We start from the raw sequence: 21,030 nt of genomic DNA, 5'->3' as shown, positions 1-21,030 counted from the left end.
CTCTACGAGGGAGGAGGCAGCGGTCAAGGCAGACATTGCCTCTTTTCAAACACTGACAGGGTACATGCGTTGCTTGAAAGGAGCATTTTCAAAGGACAATAAGCTTAGTGGCCTCAAGTCCCATGATTGGCACAAGGTCTTACAGGTATTCTAAGTAGAATTAGTGTACCGATAATAGTGATGCATTAGCGTAATTATTATTATGTTATATTGTTGACATGACTTCATTGTTGCTTTAATAGTTCATCCTCCCAATAACAATAAAAGGGTGCTTACAAGAAGATGTTAGAAATGCTATATTCAAGATCTTTGGTATTGTGAGGTATGCTTACTATCAAATCGCATTATGTATTTTCTTCATGGACATGTGAAACAGGTGGATATCTCAAATATCTTACATATGCATGGACATGTGAAATAGGTGGATATCTCAAAAAGAGATCTCTATATCGAGCATCGAGAAGGCTAGGGTGGAATCCATCGAAGCCGTATGCTTGCTTGAGAAGCACTTTCCCTTGAGCATTATGACAACTCAAGTCCACTTGCTTGTGCACATAGTTGATGAGGTGGCTATAGCAGGTACCGTTCATAGTCGATGGATGTTTTTTCTCGAGCGGTTTATGAAAACTTTAAAGGGGTTTGTAAGACAAAGAGCAAGACTGGAAGCAAGCATGGCAGAGGGATGGCTTGTGCAAGAGTCATTAGTATATATCACAGAGTTTCGTGCATCCACGGATCCTGATATGCCGCAAGCTTGGCACAACAAGGATGATGATCGCATCGTTAGCGAGGTTCCCCAAGGAAAAGGGATTGAAAGAAAGATGAGCGAAGAGCAAATGGAGAAATTCAATAAGTTTTGTATCCTCAGTAGCCCTGAGATGCAGAAGTGGATTGAGAGATATGAAGTGGCCAAAGCAGAAAGAATAAATGCAAGGACGAGATTCAGAGTAATGTACAGGCGATCACAACCATATCCACGAGATCTGGCTCTTCTCCCTACTCACATGTCACTTGATTGGCTACAACTGGCTCTACGTAAAGCCGAACGTGATGGAGAGACAATAAACGACCGCGAGCGAGAGTTATCATCTGGATGTATGGTGCATGTAAGTTTCTTATCTCTTGATGTAATTAAGTAATTATTTGTGGCAATATATGCTATAAAATAGGTGCATCTTCATTGTTTTAATGATGCTCTTTTACAGTACAAAAAGTACAGTGCATTATGGTCATATGGACGACATTTTCACGTGGAACGCATCGATTCAAAGACAGTCACGTATGATTGTGGAGTCATGGCTAACTTCACACAAGATAGCCGAGCAAGTGCTTCGGATACCAATCTTCTCTCCTCACAGTTGGATTATTGTGGAACCATACGTGACATCTATGAAATTGATTTCAGACGATTTACTATTTTCATTCTTGATGTAAAATGGTTTAGAACTACTTACAACGGTCCCCATGCGACAGTGAGAAAAGATAGTAGAGGTCTCTTTGCAATAGACTCCACCAAACATTGGACCGATGAAAGTGATACTTTTGTTCTTCCCGAGCACTATGAGTAGGTGCATACTAATGATTTAATTAGTCGAAGCTTTCGTTTTTAAAGTCCATTGATACATGTACTTGAGCATAATTTCATATATATAATTGACGACATTTGGCACCCATCTTCAATATAGGTGGTTTTTCATCCGGATCGTTCTGATCCAAGATGGTGGTACGTGATCCAAGTTGCACCACGAAGTAAGCAAATTTTTGAAGATTAAGATGTGGATATGGAGATGCCACTACCAATGCCGGATCCAATTGATGAATCTAGCGAAGAAGATGTAGATCACCATATGAGCCAAGAGGAAGATGCGCATAATGACATTGCATGGGAGGAGGATGGAGATCACAATATTGACGAAGAAGACAACAATCATCAAGATCAATCACCACACTTAAGCTTTATTGAAGAAGATGATCAAATACTTTTAGGTGAACGTACGATGCTAGAGTACGATGATGATATAGGAGATCAACTCGATATAGAGTTGGAGATAGACTTGCTTAGTGCCTTAGACTTGGCTCAAGATGAAACAGTTGATGTAAATGCTCTTATTTGAATTTTCTCATCTCAAACTTGGACATGAATATATGAGCTTCAAAGGCTTGATGTACATGCTCTCATTTTTTTATTCTCTATGAGCTCAAACATGTATGAAAATTTAAAAAAATGTCATTGGAAAAAACTAACTTTTAAGGCCTATTAAAAAAAAAAAACCTCTCTGTAAAAACGTCGCTGTAATATTTTGTATCAGTGTCGCAATATAGTGACTTTTAGCAACAGTCGCTATATAGCGACGATTTACGAAACCCGCTTTTCATACCGACGATTAACGCTAAGCGGACGCTAAACGTCGGTACATAAACGTCGCAATAGGATCCGTGTGTAGTAGTGTATCTTCCTCGTTTCCAATTTGTTGGCATTAACAATCATGTTTATTACAGGGTCAAATGTTACCATTGGTGCTTCTCTCAGGAAATAAATTATAATATTTACGAGAATTGACTTTGGTCAAATAATGTTGCCTTTGGTTATCTAAGAACAAGTCTTGTTGTTTTAGTTTTCTTTTTTGCAGCATTGGTAAAAGAGAACTGTGGGGATGCCCACAAGGGACTAGGATTAGGCCAAGAACTAAGGATACGTGAATTTTGCTAACTTGCAATGGGTTAAATTATTGGTATTTGTGTAGGACTTGATAGAGTGCTTAAAGAATTAAAAATGATGAAGCAAGTGGCAAAAAGCAAGTCATATAAGGCAAAACAAAAAGCAGGTCATATAAGGCAAAACAAAAAGTAAGAAAGATGGCACATTTAAAAAAGGTGCCAAGAGGTTCTAAAAAGGATCTAAAAGATGCACCTAAGTGGGAAAAGTAGGAAATATCAGTTTAGCTTTAAAAGAGTAGGTCTACCTTTTAGCTAGGCCAAGTCTATAAAAATGAGGTGCCTTTGAGATCCTAGATTCATTCAAGAGTTGTCCTTAGCTTCATATTATTCTTGGAGCTAGTTATAGAAACTTTATTTCTATTGCAATAAAGACCTTCAGGGGGATCCAACACTTATTTTTGGGACCTAGTGTTGTGTACCATCTTTTTTTCTCCCTCCCAATTTCCTTCTTTTATTGCAACTCACTTGCCCTTATACCTCCACACCTTCCTCCCTAAGATGTGATTGATTCCAATGTGGGAATCCTTTCTAGTTTGCACACGTGAGCTTCCCATTTGAGAGAGAGCCTGCTACAATTAGGATTTCTAGCCCTTATCTATTTTCCAAAACTTGTTGTAACTTGTACCAAGAGGATAGACCTAATTGCAATTTTTGGCAAAAGTCCAACATCTGCCGTGATTTGATCCAGTGCTTCCAAATTGGATTGCAAACAACCTACCAAAGCTTCTAGTTATTCCAATTTTCTTACTAGAAATGGTTTTGTTGTGCCTGGATCGCAATTCTAGGTAGATATTTCTCAGCCCCATCACTTTGTTTCAATTCTTAAGTTCAGTTACAAAAGCAAGTGGATTCCAACATATGCAAGTAGCTTTTGTAGTTATTGGCAAATCTAGGTTTGGAGAATTTTTCTCTAGTTACCACTCCAAGCAGAAAAATTTTCATCCCCAACTAGCTTCAAATCTTGATTTAAATTCAAATTCTATTGTTTCCTCAATTTTTGATCCAAGCTAGACTACTTCCTAATCAATGATTCATTGTTTCAATCTATGAATTGTGACCAACAATAATTCACATTGGTAAAGTTTGTTTTGAGAAATGTGCCCATGAGGTGCACTCCAACTCTGGTAACTCCTAAGATTTTGTAAGCTGGTCTTTTCTAAGTTGACGACCTCCGCTTTTCCCAAACCAAGTAATATCATGCCAGATATTGACTAGGGTACGGCAGGTCAAACCTGTTGCCTTTGCATTTTGCAATCCAGATATTCGAGGTGGTTATCCTCCCAAATGCTGTCCTCCACCGACAGCTCAAGGCACTGAGTTGGCAAAAGGCCTCGTGAATATCCTAACTGATGACCTGTTCTCCATCTATCAGATTGGTGGCAAGGTCATCTCTATGGAGAAAGCATTCGTCTCCTCTATCGACCAAGCCACCATACCGCAGGTGAAGACCTGACAGACCTCTGCATCCAGGCTGCAATTCTGAAGAGCATAACCAAATCCTCAGGGGGAGCTCCACAGGCAGTGTGCTATTATCTTGGGAGTCTCTAGCCATACAACAATGACATGTCTTGTCTCTCTCATCTGCTTTATCCACGGGCTGATGGGTAGGCCATCACCTAGAAGAAGTATGAGATCTTACTTGATTGGAGACTGGGCTAGATAGAGGCAGGACCTGAATCCAGCAATCACCTCAAGGGGCACTTGCTACTCCTATCAATGGCACTCTCGTGAGGGACTCCAAGTTGAGGCATCCAGCCGTAGCTATCTGCCAATGTGTGTAGGGGTCCCATTGAATCTCCTAGAGCAATTGACCCTCCCTCAGCCATTACTGCACCTGAGTGAGCTCATCTCTAAAGGTCTGGGATTGATGGCCTGTCTCTTCCCCAATCACCCAACCACCCAGAATTGCCGCCACTCTAATGCATCCAAGCTTCTCTTTGCCTGTGGCATGACTGCTGCCTCTCGCTTGAGTAGTCTACGTATCTTTGACCATGATATGAGACTAGTTGTGTCGAATGAAGATTCAGTTGTTATGGAGAGACCAATGTGTTGCCCGTCACAGATTTCTACAATCTGTGGTTGGATTAGAATATTACCAAATTGAGTGCACGAGTAGGGTGGTCGAAGCGTCTCTGTGTGTGTGTGTGTGTGTGTGCGCGCGCGCGCGCGCGTGTGTTGTTAATATAATTATGTGGATTGCAACCGCCCCCCACCAAAAAAAGAAAAGTGTGTGTGTGTGTGTGTTGTTATTGAGCTAGTTATTCCAGAGCTCTGATTCTGCTCTTGGGGTGTACTCTTGCTGGTGATTGTTGGCACTTGTTCAGTGCATAAGCTTTTAGCTGGTTGAGCTGCATTTGTAAATGTATTCCAAGCCATAAGAGGGGTTATGATATAGAAAGGATGCTAGCAAACACTCTATTGGTAGGTTTTGACAAGGTTCAATTAAGTGAAGTATTTCGTACCTTTATCCTCCAATCGTTCCTATCATTGGCGGCTCGAAACACAAAGAGGCTTTAAAAATAATCTCTCTTAGGCTCAGCCAAATGTTCGACATGTCTTTGATTGCCTCGGAAGTGCCTCCCCATCTTCCTTTTGCAACTTAAGACGACTCTTCCCTTTAGATGTCTGTTCATTACTGCAATGGATCAGACCTCAAAGATTAGGCTTATTGTCCTCTAATTGTAGCTGTTGCTAAGTAGATTGATACCATGATATGAGGCTTCTTGTCCTCTAATGGTAGATTTTGCTAGGTAGGTCTGAGGTTGATAACATGGCTTACTCATTGTGTTCTCATTCAATGAATGAAGTAATCCTACTCAGTGGCTGAAGACAACTGATTTATGATTAAAAGCATTGGGATCGATGCAATCAGTTCACATAGGAGCACACAGGCTTGTTAGGAATTACCATCTTCCAACAAGAGTTATTTTTAGTCTCGTCTTATTGGTTGTAGTGTTTGACAGATCTTCTTCTCTTGTTTTCATTTTTCCTTTTCCTCTGAATAATAGGAGGACATTATTTATTAAAAAGGTCTCGTTTTTAAGAGAATGTAGGTTTACTCTCATGAAAAAGGGGTCACGATATCTTTTATCCTTTATATTGAAGTCTGCTCAAGGAATTCATTTCTTGGATTGGTTAATTGAAATCTACAGATGCTGTTTGATTCTGCCCATGGCTTAGCTGTCGCTTTCCAATCCAGACTTAAATTCCCCCCAGGGCAATAGATATCGCGGGCTTGATTTTGAGATTTGCAGGTTCATCGATCTTGATGCTCCTAGATTCTATCATATGCTCTGTCTTTGTTTCTGTCACTATCAACCTGCAAAATATGCTTTCTTTTATGCCATATTGAATTCACATCTTCTTTGTGGATTTTAAACAGAAACAAATAGGAGGATTAAGCTTAGGGACCTGATGTCTGTTACCCTTACTTGTTCTCATGGCTATCTTGACATTGAACTTTTTGTAGAAGACACGCCCAGGTTTGCTTTTTGGGGCCTTTAGTAGTTCACAATTTATGTTAAAGAATGAAGTGTATTTTACATTGATATTCTTCCAAATATAATCTATAAATAAGGCAGTGTTGCATAAGAATACATCACCATATTTGATCATAAGGTTGAGTCTTGTATTACATCTGCATTTGAGTTTGGACGACTTCCCTGTGATCAGTCTCCACATGTGCTATGATCCACCTATGAATGTCTGTGCTGGAACATGGTTTTCAGTAGTATGACATTTTATCCTCACAGTGTACGATTTCACAGGATGCTCTTTTAGGCACTTGTTATGACTACAATTCATGATGCAAATGTCCATTCAAATAAGGGTGCTCACTGTTCTGTGTTGAACATCTAGATACCAAGTGTAATTTCTAACATTTAGATACCAAGTATAATTTCTAATGTGGTGTTTAATTTGAACTTCCATAACCAATATCTGAAAGGTAACTGTTGCTAAATTATCTATAAAGATTGAGTAGCTATTTTTCAGCCATCACATATTTTTCTCTGTTTTTGGGGTGTATTGTAGAATATATAAATACTTATCTGCATGTGCCAGGTAACATTTGGCAGATTGATCTATGCTGTGGATCAGAATAAATTGTAATTCAAGTATTGTTGTATCTGCTGCTCAATCGGTTGACTAGCACAAGGATATTGCTTTAACAAATGCAATATCATTGTGCCTTTTGGGTATTAGCCACAATGCTGCTAGGCTCCATGGATCAGTTTCTCACTTTAAGCTCAAGTTTGGATTAAGCATATAGCTCGGTGCTGTCGCTACCTTCCAGCTCTCTCTCTCTCTCTCTCTCTCTCTCTCTCCTGTTAGGAACGAAATGAAATTCTGTATGAACTCAGTTTCTTATGACACTTCATGGTCAAACCCTTAAAAATTAATGAAATAGATTGATGTGTGTGCAAAATTGAGTTGTGGCATCAATCCACATCATCTATACACATCATCGAATTTTAACTACTTGCAAGCAAGCAACATAGCTAGTTTAATTTGCAAATTTGCAGCAAAGGAAAAAGTTTCATTGGAGATTAGAAGGGTCTAGGTTGGAAAACCTTTAGTGTTTTTTGGCTTTTTCACCTCTCTATGCTATGCAGAAGAAGGGAGCTTCCTTCGTGTGGGCTGAGAATCAGATTGCAGCATTTGAGATGCTAAAAGAAAAGCTTACCACAGACCCAGTATTGATCTTACTAGATCTTCGGAAAGCTTTTCATGTCCAAGCTGATGCATGTGGAAAGAATGGCCTTGGAGCGGTTATTATGTAGGAAGGACGGGTAGTGGCTTATGAGAGTAGAATTTTGCAGGATGATGAGAGACATCTCATGCATTTATGGAAAGGAATTGCTGGCTATAATTCATGCCTTGGCTATGTGGAAGCATTATTTATTTGGGGCTGATTTTACACTGCAGACAGATTATCAGCCTCTGAGATATTTCCTCACTTAGAAGCATATCTGATGGTAAAAAGAATGTAGTGGCCGATGCATTGTCAAGTAAGCCTCAGGTTTCCGCAACCACACATTGCCCATGGTTTCTTCCTAAAGACACGGATAGTTAGATGTCCTGTAAATGATCCTTCCTCATTGTTTCCCATTTAACACATTCAAGGATCCATGCCATGGACTAGATCAATGCTATCGGAGTAGTTTTTTGTTGGGTCATTGTAGTGAAGACCAGAGAGAGAGAGAGAGAGAGAGAGAGAGAGAGACTATATCGCTACTATTTCTTGCCCATGTTGAGTGAAGGTTTCCTTGATGCTTCAAGTGGAATCAGCCAAGGTATGGTGTAAGTTGCGATTTTTTAAGATGTCGAGATGCAGTTTCGATTGATATTTGAAGACCAGGGTTGTATCTTTGTATATACAAATGAGAACATTAGCTCGCAAACTTGAGCTGCAGAACTACGTAGAATGCTCCAACAATAGCATTACAATGATCAATCCATCGCTTTGACCATTGCTGAACTTGAACTTCGTCGAGGGAAAAACCACCATGAATACTCTTTGCGGCTTTGACTACCATGATTCCATTCTCACCCGTCCAAAAGATCCACCTTTATTTTTCATTTTGATACTAAGGACAAGGTGTAGCAAATGTGTCAAGAATGATAGCATGCAAGCCACTAAAGGAATGAAGACCGACGGCCTTTGATGCTACTAAAAGTCTTGAGATCAATTGTGGGGTGATTGATAGTTTTTTTGACATAGCTCCAACATGGAATGGTACATAGAGTTTTTTGCAAGTTCCTAAGTCAACCACACGTGATTTCATTTCCTCTCAAAGGTTTTTATTTGTTTCAAGCTTTGGGTGTTTGCTTTGTGCACGAGAGAGAGAGAGAGACGAGGGGGGGGGGGGGGAGAGAGAACAATGAGTTGGATGCAATGAAGGACCAATATGCTCAGGATGAGGATTTCTCCAGGATTTATGACCAGTTGTCTAATAATCAGCAGCATGATCATTATACCCTGAGAGATGGCTTTATTATGATGCATGGATGCCTTTGTGTCACAAAGTAGCTAAGGTCAAAGGTAATGATAGAACGTCATGCTCCACCGTATGCAGGACATAGAGGCATTGATGCTATGCTAAAAGCAGTGGAGCACTTTTTCTATTGGCCAGCTTTGAGACGGGATGTGGACGCTTGGTTTTTGAGGTTGATAGGTATGTTGAAAGCATGGATGTGGCGTATAAGAAGGTGAAACAGGCTCTCCAGAAGACTCAGGCAAAGCAAAAGAAGGCAGCTGATCGTCATTGTTGTGAATTGGTATTTAATGAAGGTGATTGGATTCTTTTGCGCTTCGAAAAGGCAATGCTGAAGAAGAAGACCGGTTGTTTCCCGAACTTAGCATGAGATATTATGGGCCTTTTCAGGTTTCAGAGAAGTTAAGTGATGTAGGTTACAAGTTGAAGGTACCGGATCATTGGAGGATTCACAATGCTTTCCATGTGAGTCTCTTTAAGTCTTTCAAGGGTGATGTGCCAGAGGATATACTTGTTGAGATGTAACTAGAGGTCGAGGAATTGGATGAGATTCTAGTTCTCGAGCAAATTTTAACACATAAGAAAAGGAAGATCAGAGGTAGAGTTTCCTGCCGCTACTTGGAAAAATTCAGAAATTATTCTTCATTACATGCAAAGTGGCTAGAAGAGGATGATCTGGTAGATATTAAAGGTCTATGTAGATGCTTTTCAGCTTGACCTGACTTTGGATGTGGCTCCTTCAGGCTCAACAAAGCATAGGTCTGGAGCATTGCCTGATGCTCAAGAGAGGGGTAGTACCTCTGTCTCTTTGTTACAGACAAGATCAGATGGCTAGAGGTCGCTTGGTGACATTGTATGTTTCACCTGAGAAATTGCTTGCTGACAGTATATCTGCCTTGGGACTTCTATGATCAGTGTACTAGTCACTATGAGTTGGTTTTTGCAGTTTATATGGATTGCTATCCTAGGTTCTGAACAATCATATATGTCGTCTTCAATGGTAATACATGCTTTCATGATGGTATATTTATATGTATTTCAGCTACTGCATGATGGTATATTCACACGTATTTCAATTACTACATATCCTTGTAACATCCAGATGCAATCGAGGTCATTTGCTATGTTTCAAGAGAAGGGTATGTCACGAGGGCGTGATTGTCGGGGACCTTGGAAATCAAGAGGGCAAGGCCTTGGGATGTGGGTGTGCTAGTTTTGTCCCCTAGGGATTGGTGCCTTAGGGTGAATTCATTGTTAAGTCCAATGAAAGGGCAAAATACCCCTAGGACACAAGTTGTCATTGGTTTAGTCCCACTAGAGGGGGGCAAGGGGCAAATGAGCTCTAAGTTGGTCATTGGTGTTGACCAACTAGGGCTTAGGGACGGGCAAATCAAAGCCCTTGGGGGCAAAGGAAGGCGTGGGCTGCCACGTGGTATGCCCATGCATTTGGTTTGGGAAAGGAAGATCATGGAAGAAGCTGGCTGGTCGATGGGCACACGGGATAGCTTGGAGCAGAGGAAGAAGGGTGCACGGAAGGATAGAGCGGGCTGATCGTCACACGGGTGGATCATCATGCAGGTGAAAGAAGGAGCTCGTGGGCTGTGACTATGTACGGAAGATCCTCGTGCAGCTCTTGCAAAGACAACGTACGGACACACATGCAGAGATAGAGCGGACTGTGTATGGGCGTTGGCAAATGAGAAATGCGTAAGGTCACAAAACAATACGGAATACTTTGCAGATATTGTATGGAGGTTTTGGGGCTGTTGTTCGTACGAGACTGTACGGCCGTCCGTACAGTTCACTCTTTTTCGTGCAGGCTGACGTGCACAGCATTAATGGCTGTACGGATGCAAGGGCAGTCTTGCTATGGTACGGAGACATTAATGCTGATTGCTTGTTCGAGCTTTTGACAAGCTGAGTTTGGTCACCTTACGATTGACCATTGGTTCTATGCTTACGCTGAAGAGGGCGCTATTGGTGTGATTGTCCGTGAGTATTGGGCTGTGTTCTTTTGGAGAGACTTGCTTGGCAGGATGGTACACAATGAATGCTTGCAGTGGTTGTTCGTGCTTTTGAGCATCGTGGGCAGTTCAGTTATGCTTTCACCCATTGTTTGGGTATTCCCATTGAGCCAGCGGACAGTTGCAGTTGGTTGGAGATTGTGTGGCCTTGCAGGGGCTGCTAGTAACAGCTCCTGACTTCTAATAGAGGTGTTTGCATTGAGAATGGATGCCTATGGTCACATGGGTGTAAGAGCAGAGCCCCGTAGGGCTAATGTTTGAACACTGATGCCTACTAGGAGTGGAAAGAGCACTGAAATCGAGTGAGATTGTACTCATTGTGTAATCTACTTGTGGGACTCTTCAACTAATAAAGAAATACTGAAAGGGGCGCCAGGCTTTGGGGCCAGTCTGTGTCTTTGTACTTGAACAGGAGCGTTCTAGCTCTCCCTATCTATGTTTGGAGTGTTTGTTGAATATCTTAATTTGAAGGCTTTTGGCTGGTTAGTTGTTTTACCACCCTCGTGTTGGCCTTGAGGTTGGTTTCAATGCGCTTCTGACAGGCTTTCGGGATCCAGGAGAAGGATTGCTTGCTTGTTTGTGGCATGGGTACTTGCCAAACAGGTGCAGTGGGAAGGGAGTCAGTCTTTCACTAAGGCAAGCTTTCAGGCAGGACCTCGAGCCATGAGGAGTTGTTCGCGCTGACTCAGGTGACAATATGTTACCAGTACATATTTTGTTTGGATGTTATGACCTGGCGGATCTAGAGGGGGTCTCCTAGTGTTCTACAACAACTATTGTTTGATGAGCTATTGGAGATGCAGATTGGTTAGCAGAGTGCCAGAGACGGTTGATTGACTATTGTGAGTTGTTCCATGGCCATTGTCATTGGAGCATTGAAGTTCATCGATCTGGTGATAGTGAATAAGTTTGAACTTAAGAGGGGCCTTTAGAGGGGGCTGTCTAGCTTTGAGATACAGGTGCCGATGCAGGGACATAGACCTTGCACTTGGGGCAGTATTAGTTGGTGCACTGTTCCAGTACCTACGGTTGGTGTGATGTACCAAGTACCAGTAGTTCGATTGTTGTACCAGATGACTTATTGTACCAGTATTTGATCATAGGAGTGTATCTAGCACCTATGGCTTGGAAGCAATAGTACCAAGTTTCTAGTGATCGTGCTGAGGCGGTTCATGCCAAGAGGGGGCTTCTTCAACAGTACCTGTGTGTTGAGACTGGCATCTCCAGGGGTGGCTGGCCGACCAGCTCCCACGCAGCAAGGGGGGCCAGAGGGGGTAGGCTGGCCGACCAGCCCCTGGCCGACCAGCTGGTCGGCCCAGTTGGCTGACCGACCAGGCTGGTCGGTCTAGGCCATCTGGCCGACCCCCCCCTGGCCTTCCCTATAAAAGGGACTCCCTCCCTTTCACATCCCTCACTTCTCCCTGCAGCTCCTCAAGGCTCTTGTATACAGCCTGCTCTTGACCATCCCCATCAGAGCCTCCTCTCAGCTGCTCAGTTGGCTGCCCACGCTCCCGCAGCAGATCTTCCCTCTTCGGGGCTCCTGCCTCCTCGCTCCAGGCCTCTACAGTTCCCTTTGTTCCAAGGTTCCTGCCTCTTCGCCCAGGCTCCTTCAGCCTCCTCTTTTCTAGGCTCCTGCCTCCTCGGTTCAGGCTCCTCTAGCCTCTTCGCTCCCAGGCCCGTGCCTCTTCGCTTCAGGCTTCTCCTGCCTCCGTGCTCTCAGGCTGCAGCCTTCTTGTGCCCCTTTCTTCTGCTTCAGCTCAGCCCCTCTGCAGCCTCCTTGTGCTCCCTTTCCTCTGCTTCAGTACAGTCTCTCCTGCAGCTCCTGTTTCTTATCTTATTCAAGATACCTTGTATTTCAGTTGCTGCCCTGGTTTAGGGGCTGAGTTACAGCAGATCAGTTGTGGCACATTTTGTTATCTCTAGTGTTCTCTGTGTGGTTCTATAGTTTCAGTTTGTTTGCATCTTCCGCTGCCATTTTTAATATGGTATCAGAGCACCAGAATACTCTCTGATCTTGGAACTCCTGTATTGATGAAGTTGAAGAAGCTTGTCCTCGTCAGCAACTCTCTTTCCCACTGACTACAGAGCTCTCTTCTTCCCCCCTATATATATATTTTTTGCTGCCTGTCGGCAGCCCTGTTCTAGACTTTGATCTGTTCACCAGCCCTGTTCTCTTCAGCCCTTGGTTGCTGTCCACTCCCTGGTTTCAGTTATGGCTGATGAAACAAAGGATTCTACTCCGGATCTTCGTGTTCCCCCTATGTCCAGTTTCTTTCAAGAGTCTGACAAGCCTGTACGTATTCCCACTCTTCCTACATTTCCAGATGCTCGGCAATTAGATGGGACCAACTATTCTCTTTGGAAAATTCAGATGGCGTCTGTATTGGAATCTTATGATCTTGCTGAGTTTGTTGATCCCGGGATCCCTCGTCCGTCACCTGAGGAGGAGCCACATGCTTCTCTTATCTGGGATAAATTGAATGCTCGTGTACGCTCGTTCATCTTTCTCAATTGTCAACCAGGGGTTCTCAATCATATCAAGCACCTTACTTCTGCACGTGCTATTTGGGAATTTCTTGATGGCATGTATCTTCGCGTCACTCCCATGAAACGTATCTCCTTGGAAGTTCTCAGCTTCGTCGCCTCGATCCGGCTACTTCCCCTTCCATACGGGACCACATCAATAAAATGCAGAGCATGCATCAGGACATCCTCCATGCAGGCAAGGCTATCTCCTCCGAAGATATGGCTATTACTCTCTTATCTCATGTTATTACTGACAGTCGATATGCAGCATTCTATTCTTCTCTTATTACCTCTGGCCGCCTCAGCACCATCACTTGGGAGGAACTTGTCCCCATGATGATGGATCAGGAGGAACAGTTCACTAAAACCTCTGATGGTTCTTCTGAGGCTCTTGTGGCCCACCGTCCCAAATCTCGATCCAAGAATGCCCCGTCCTCTGCCAATAACTCATCTCCTTCAGATCCCTCCAGTGACCGTCTTGCTCCCAAAGGTAATTGCAATCACTGTGGCACTCCTGGCCATTATTGGCGCAATTGTCCCTACCGCAAACACAAACGAGCTGACACACCCCTGGCCGCTGCGGCTGATGCCTCCCTTACCCCCACTCCTGCATTTGTTCACCTTGAGCTCTTGAATTCGGTACCCCTTCCTGCAGTAGAGTCATTGGCTCTCAATAGCTCCGTTGCTCGTGAATGGATTGTTGATAGTGGGGCCTCTCGGCATATGACCCCCTCCTCCTCGCTGCTCTAGGATCTCACCCCTCATTCTGGTTGTGTTTGCATCGGCGATAAGCACTCTATTCCTGTTCATTCAGAGGGCTCTCTTGATATTATTCCTGATGGCAAAGGGGGTAAACACTCTTCTCGTGTTCTTTATGTTCCGTCTCTTGGCTTTCATCTTCTTTCGGTTCATCAGATTTGTCAAAACAATATGAAGGTTGAGTTTAAAGCGGCCTCTGTTACCATCCGCGATCGTGCTACCGGACAGCCGGTTTGGACCGGCCATTCTACTAATGGTATCTACAAGCTTGTCGCCCTTCCCTCCCTTATAGGAACCTCTCTTGGCGACCTTTGGCATTATCGGTTTGGTCATCTACACATTGATGCTCTCCATCGTGCTTTCCGTGATCAGCTTGTCCTCGGCCTCCCTAACGTCGGCACTCGCCAAGGTCTCTGTCCCTCTTGTATATTGGGCAAACAACATCGCGAGCCGTTCGCCCATCATGCCTCTCGCCGTGCCACCGTTCCGCTTGGTCTTGTTCACCTCGACCTATGTGGCCCTATGCAGATTATGTCACTGGGGGGAGCCTCGTACTACGTGCTCCTTGTTGATGACTTCAGTCGCTATTCTTGGATCTATTTTCTTTCCCACAAGGATCTAGCTTTCAGTCGTTTCCAGACCTGGCTAGCCATGGTGGAAAAAGAATCCAACCACTCCCTCAAAATTCTTCGTGCTGATAAGGGTGGTGAGTTCACCTCTCTCGAGTTTGATCGGTTCTTGAGTAGTCATGGTGTCAAACGGGAATTTGCCAACAAAGGTACCCCTTCTGATAATGGCGTGGTTGAACGTAAACATCGTACCGGCGTTGAAATGGCTTGGACCATGCTAACTCACAGTCAACTCCCTCAGTCTCTCTGGGCCGAGGCTATGATGACCGCCATCCATACTCTTAACCGCTCTCCGACATCAGCAGTCCCCGGCATGACCCCTTATCAGGCTTACTATGGATCTAAGCCCGATGTTTCCCATTTTCGGGTATTTGGCTGTGATGGCTATGTTCATATTCCTAAATCTGATCGTGGAAAGCTTGATCCTAAGTCCCACAAGCTCTTGTTCATAGGCTACAACTCCGTCTCCACTGGATATCGCCTATATGATCCTCGCCGCCGCATTATCTCCGTGAGCAGGGATGTCCTTTTCGACGAGCAAGTCCTTCCGCCATCCTCCGACTCTCCTCCTGTTCTTGGAGATCCGTCCGATGCCCCGGAGCCCTCTCTCCCTCCACCTGCCTCGTCCCCCGTTACATCACCTCCTATTCTCTCTCCTCCGCCTTCTTCTCCGGCTCCACCCTCGTCTGCTCCTCCTTTGGAACCCCGCTCGGTACGTGTTCCGCGATGGCTCATTGATACTCTCCGCTCCTCCGGTCTTGAGGATCCCTACTCCGAACCACACCATGATGATGGGCCTCATCGCTCTCATCGCCATCCCCCACCGTCCTCTTCTGATCCCCTCCATGTCAATTACGCCCTTATGTCTCGCATCCTCGCCACTCGCGAGCCCACTACCGTTTCTCAGGCTCTGGCCCAGCCTCATTGGAAACAGGCTATGAAAGCGGAAATTCATGCTCTTCTTCGGAACCACACCTGGGACCTTGTTCCTCGTCCCTCACACCGTTCCGTAATTGGTGTCCGGTGGATATTCAAAATAAAATACGCCTCTGATGGTTCTGTCGATAAGTATAAAGCTCGGCTGGTGGCTAAAGGCTATGCCCAACGACCCGGCATCGACTATGGGGAGACCTTTGCACCTACCGCCCGGATGAGCACCATCCAAATGATCCTTGCTCTTGCAGCCCACCATCAGTGGCCCATCTTTCAAATGGACGTCAAATCTGCATTTTTGAATGGTGATCTTCATGAAGAGGTATATGTGGATCAGCCACCCGGCTTCATTAATTCTCGTTCTCCTTCCATGGTCTGTCGCCTTCGCAAGGCCCTCTACGGTCTCAAGCAAGCTCCTAGGGCCTGGAATCAGCGTATTGATACCTTCTTTTGCCGCCAAGGACTTCATCGCTCTCTGGCTGATCCCAATCTTTATCTTTTTCATGAAGGATAGCTTCATACCTTCATCATTCTTTATGTGGATGATCTAATCCTTACTGGGAGTCATACCAATCATATCCTTGCCATTAAAGTTGCTCTTCAAACTGAATTTGAGATGACGGATATGGGCCTTCTCCATTTTTTCTTGGGTCTTGAGATTTGGCAGACTAAGAGGGGGTATTTTGTCTCTCAGCAACGCTATGTTCACGAGCTCCTCGAAACTTTCCACATGGCCTTGCCACCCATGAGCCTTCTTCTATGCTGTTGCCACTCCTAAGCCAGCCTTCGGATCATATGTGGTGAACCAACGGCGCTCTCACGTAGCTCGCGTACAATAATGCCTTTCAAGTATAGTGCAATCAATTGTATGAGCACATGAGGTTGCTATCGATCGACATGCACCTATCTTTCAGGTAATCTAGCACACAATTATCTAAACATATCTACATTGACTACTTCTACTTAAACAAGCCCACGAAAAAGCTTTTGCAATGCTTTACTCAGAACGCCATGAGCAGCCAAAACTCCATAAGCCCATCAAGAGCACCGATATGGCCTACAAACGAGTTTCTATCTCTTGATGTATCAAACGTGGTATTTCTCTCATTTAATGCAAAATTAGGGTTCTCAAACAAGAAAACATTTTATTTTTAGGCAAAATACAAAGATTCCGAAGCTGCATCACAGATACAATAGGTCCCTGAGAAGAGGGAATATTATCACATTGAATACAAAATTGGGTGTCCTTGTCTAAAAAAGAGTGTGTATGATCTTTCCATCCAATCCGAATATCGTGGGTTTTAAACCACTCTATTCCGATTATCAAGTCTACATGTTCCAAGTGCATGACATAGCACGTAAGAGTAGCTGTGTAATCTTGAATTCGGATAGAAAGTTCGTCGACCTTACGATCCCAAAACTGCTTCCTAGTTGGAAGTTGCACCTTGTGGGTGTGATTGCTAGGTGTTGTGGACAGCCCCTTCTTCTACACAAATTTGTAGTTCACAAAATTGTGAGAGCTGCCCGGGTCAAAGAAAATGTGAACTCTTTGGTCCCCTACTTCTCCATAAGCTCGTAAAAGATTATGGGGGCCAAATAACGAATTATTAAAAGTGCAATTACAAGAAAGTGGGCAGGTAATGACATTTACAGAAATACCTGTCATTGATGCTTGGTTAGCTACCTTAGCTTTGGTTCCTTGTCCCGCATAGCTTTGGTCCTGGTACTTGCATTTGGTTTTTGTGCTTAGGACAATCATTCTGAGTGTGACCCCGCTCCTCGCAAATAAAACAACGTCCTCCCCCTCCCTTCTTTAGCTTAAGGGTGAGTGGGAAATGGGCTCTACCATTCTTCGTCTGAGATGAATTCTTCTCGGAGATGTTGTTAACTGACTTCGACTCCCCGGTACCGGTTGTTGATTGGAAGAACTTCTCTTGTTCTTCCCACTCGTGTCGGCAGTAGTGGCTCCCTTTGTGTTGGCCATAGTATCATCGTAGATGCGCTCATAGTTCATGGCCTCTTGCAAAGTGGTACACTTGTTGTTCTTGATTTGAAGCTTATACGAGTCAGACAAACCGTCCATAAAGAAACCCAACAAAGTGGCGGGGTCCATCTTTGTAGCTCTGGTTTGCAAATCATGAAACTTCAGAAGATATACTTTAAAAGCCAAATTCAGCTTGGACATATCGAGGGCCTTGAGCTTGCCTATGATATCATAATCCTCCTCTCCTTTCCTGAAGACCTCTTCAAATTCGATCCATGTGGAGGGCTTCGGTTGGAGTTTCTTCCATCACAATAAAGCCTTCCCTGATAAATACCCTAGTGCAAGTTGCATCTTCCTCTCACTAGGATAAGGGTGAAACTGGAAGTGTACTTGCCACTTGTGCAACCAAGTGTCAACCACCTACTGGATTTTTAATCTCCGGGATAGGGATCTGGTGTAATACTTTGACCCAATAGTGAAGCCAAAGCATCCACATGCGTGAGCGTTTGAATAGTGTTGGTCAAAAGCGTGATAGAAGCCTGAATCGCTTGGAGTTCTGTGTCAACCTTGCTTGATTCGCATTAACCAACTCAAACTTCGCATCGAGAGCTGTGGTGAATTCACTGAAGATAGTCTTTGTAATCAAATCATCGTAGAGGCCCCTCTGTGGTAATCCATATCTTGATCACTCTCTTGAAGTCTGGGTTCAACTGAATCAGCCATAACCAGAACTGGATTTGCTAAAGAGAGTAGTCTAGAGAAGAGAAGCAAAGCCTATCCTCCTATTTTTGAGGGGATGGTGCTTTTCTTAACCTCCAAGCCCCCGAATACTGCTTGGCCCAGATCGCAACCCTACCCAGCCCATAGCACACCTCTCCTCACTCTCCTTCGTGCCCTCTCGTCTTCTAGGCAACTAGTCCTGTGCACGGGGTCTCTTGGGTTCCGCCTCACCCCTGTGCCTACCTAGCAGCTCCTCTCGCACCTTTCCTTTGACCCTAAGATCTCACCGTTCCATCCTAACTACACCTTCTCTCTCTCTCTCTCTCTCTCTTAGACCTTCAACATCTAGCAACGAATTCACCTCTTCTCGCTCTCTCGCCTTCCTTCTATCCCACTCTTAGCAACCAACAACCTTATCTGATGAGCCAACGAGCACTTGCAGGGCATCACCATGAATTTCGAATTTGAGACATACCTGGAGGGAATCTTGTCCAATTTCACTCGTAATCGAGATTGATATCTTAGGAGTTGGCTCTGATACCAAAAACTGACACGACCCTAGCACGCCTGAAACCTTTGACCTACAAGCAAACACAAGAACACACCAAATGTGAGGAATCTCAGTAGGCTGCTCACCACCCAACCATGACACCTACAGGATGTGATCCCGAATCAGGAGATGTCCCCGCCGAGCCATGAAGTGAGCTACTGGCAAGAACTCCCAACCAGATACTGACCAGCCTGGTGTCCCATACCACCAAGTGGTGCCTAGTAGCCTTGGATCTGCTGTTGGGCCTTGGGCTATGCTAAGATGCAAGCGCACATCCGTGACTCAATCCAGGATCAGACCTAGCACTGAGAACCCTAACAGGTTTGTACCCTTGCCACTCAACCCGAGAATCAAGCCTACCTAGCACTAAGACTCCCCAGGCTACCTGAGCTAGTCTTGTGTACCCTAGTACAGATACCAATCCGTGCACATGACACACAAACCAAGGACACAGCAGGGGGTTGAGGGCCTCTAACAACTACACACAACCAAGGGGGGAGCAAAGGCTTTGCGACCAAGAGCAATAGCACGCTAAAAGAAAAGGTGACTTCACGTCCTTGGTGTTACTTAGCATAAGAAATAGCCGTCTCACATGTTCATGAATATGCTTTCTTGTCTTGGCCAAGATTGTGCGAGTTTATGGAACACTCACTACCCATGACCCTCAATCAAGTTTGCTCTAATACCACCGCTTAACTACTAGTCAGTCGCTGTCAATCAAAACTTGCAAGACAATGTAAGAAATCCTAGATTTACTATATTTAGAACTGTGCTAAGGAACAGAAAGGAGACTGAGATAGCAGAGAACAAGGAATAACTGTATTGCTTGAATATCTGTAGGGTGGATGTGATTGTCATCCATACAATTTGGGCCTCTCTTATATAGAGAGTGAAGAGTCACACATGAAAAGGTGTGTACTCCAAAGGCTATGTGCATGAAGAGGTGTGTACCCCTTGTGAAGGGTGTGACCCTTGATGAGAGGGTACATTACAATAGGAATGTCTCTTCATTAGAATGTCTCTTGTGAATGGTTATGCCTCATTAGGAAGTGTCCCGTCGAAAGGTCATACCCTTCCACAAGTGTTCATTCATTAAACCATCCATAAGTCTAGAAAGAGAAAGGAATACGTCACAGATCGTGACATCCCCTCCCACTCAAAAGAAGACCCTGGTGGAGATAATGAACTGATGTAGAAAATATCATGGTAGATGCTGAAAATAGTGCTGTAACAGATCAGGGTACTGCTGTAAGTCTTCATCAGACTGCCAAGTAGCGTCGGAGTCGTCCAGATCTCGCCAAAGAACAAGGAATTCCGTGATAAGTCGATGTCGAGTCTCTCGCTGTCGATGGTCCAGAATACGCTCAGGAATAAGGAGAACATAATCGTCTTCGATTTCTGGGGCATAATCACCTGCAGGAGGAACTGCTTCATCGCCTGGAATGTACGTCTTTAGCCAAGAAATATGAAATGTTGAATGGATTTTACCCCATGATGGTGGTAATTCCAATTTATAACTTAAAGGTGAATTTTTCTTGACGATCCGGAAAGGTCCATAGTATCTTGGTCGCAACTTAGGAAACACAGACTTAACCGTCTTATAGCGATGTGGGGCTACAAATAATAGCACCATGTCACCAGTGTTAAATTCTAAGTGACGTCGATGTTTGTTGGTAGACCGTTGATACCGCTCTTGCGCTTTTCGCATATGATCCCTGACTTGCAGTAAAATGTCTTGCATTTCTTGAACCAGTTGATCAGCTAGGGCCACTCGATGTTGAAGTACAAAATTTGTTGGTACAATCGGAGTGTGTCCATAAGCTGCTTGGAACGGAGTCATGCTGATGGCACTATGGAAAGAGTTATTATAAGCAAACTCAAGGAGTGGTAGATACTCTTCCCAGGCTGCTAGGCGTGACTGAACATAATGTCGAAGCATTTCTTCCAGAACTTGGTTGACTCTTTCAGTCTGGCCGTCTGATTTTGGGTGGTAAGCTGAACTGAACAGTAGAGTAGTACCCAAAGATTCGAACAGGGAAATCCAAAAGTGACTGGTAAACTTAGGATCTTTGTCGGATATGATATTCTTGGGTAATCCATGGTGTCGGAAGATGTGTTGTATAAAGAGTTTGGCTATGTCCGGGGCTTGTGCACTGCTTTTGCAAGCAACAAAGTATGCCATTTTGGACAA

At 44.2% G+C, this 21,030-nt stretch overlaps 1 pseudogene across 1 annotated transcript in view; it reads left to right on the top strand.

The window, feature by feature from the left end:
- Positions 1 to 3,856: 3,856 nt before the first annotated feature.
- Positions 3,857 to 21,030, top strand: part of LOC147883908 (peptidyl-prolyl cis-trans isomerase ppi1-like) — a 76,863-nt pseudogene continuing 59,689 nt past the window's right edge. Inside the window, exons 1-3 of the transcript XR_015543722.1 lie at positions 3,857 to 3,934; positions 5,871 to 5,972; positions 6,101 to 6,200. The product of XR_015543722.1 is annotated as a peptidyl-prolyl cis-trans isomerase ppi1-like (transcript). The remainder of the gene's footprint in view (positions 3,935 to 5,870; positions 5,973 to 6,100; positions 6,201 to 21,030) is intronic.

This window comes from Dipteris shenzhenensis, chromosome 27, assembly GCF_047967505.1.
Source record: "Dipteris shenzhenensis isolate YYH24624 ecotype China chromosome 27, Dip_SZ_1.0, whole genome shotgun sequence".
Lineage (NCBI taxonomy): Eukaryota > Viridiplantae > Streptophyta > Polypodiopsida > Gleicheniales > Dipteridaceae > Dipteris > Dipteris shenzhenensis.
The sequence above is the reverse complement of the archived record's forward strand: the minus strand, read 5'-3'. Positions and strand labels throughout refer to the sequence as shown.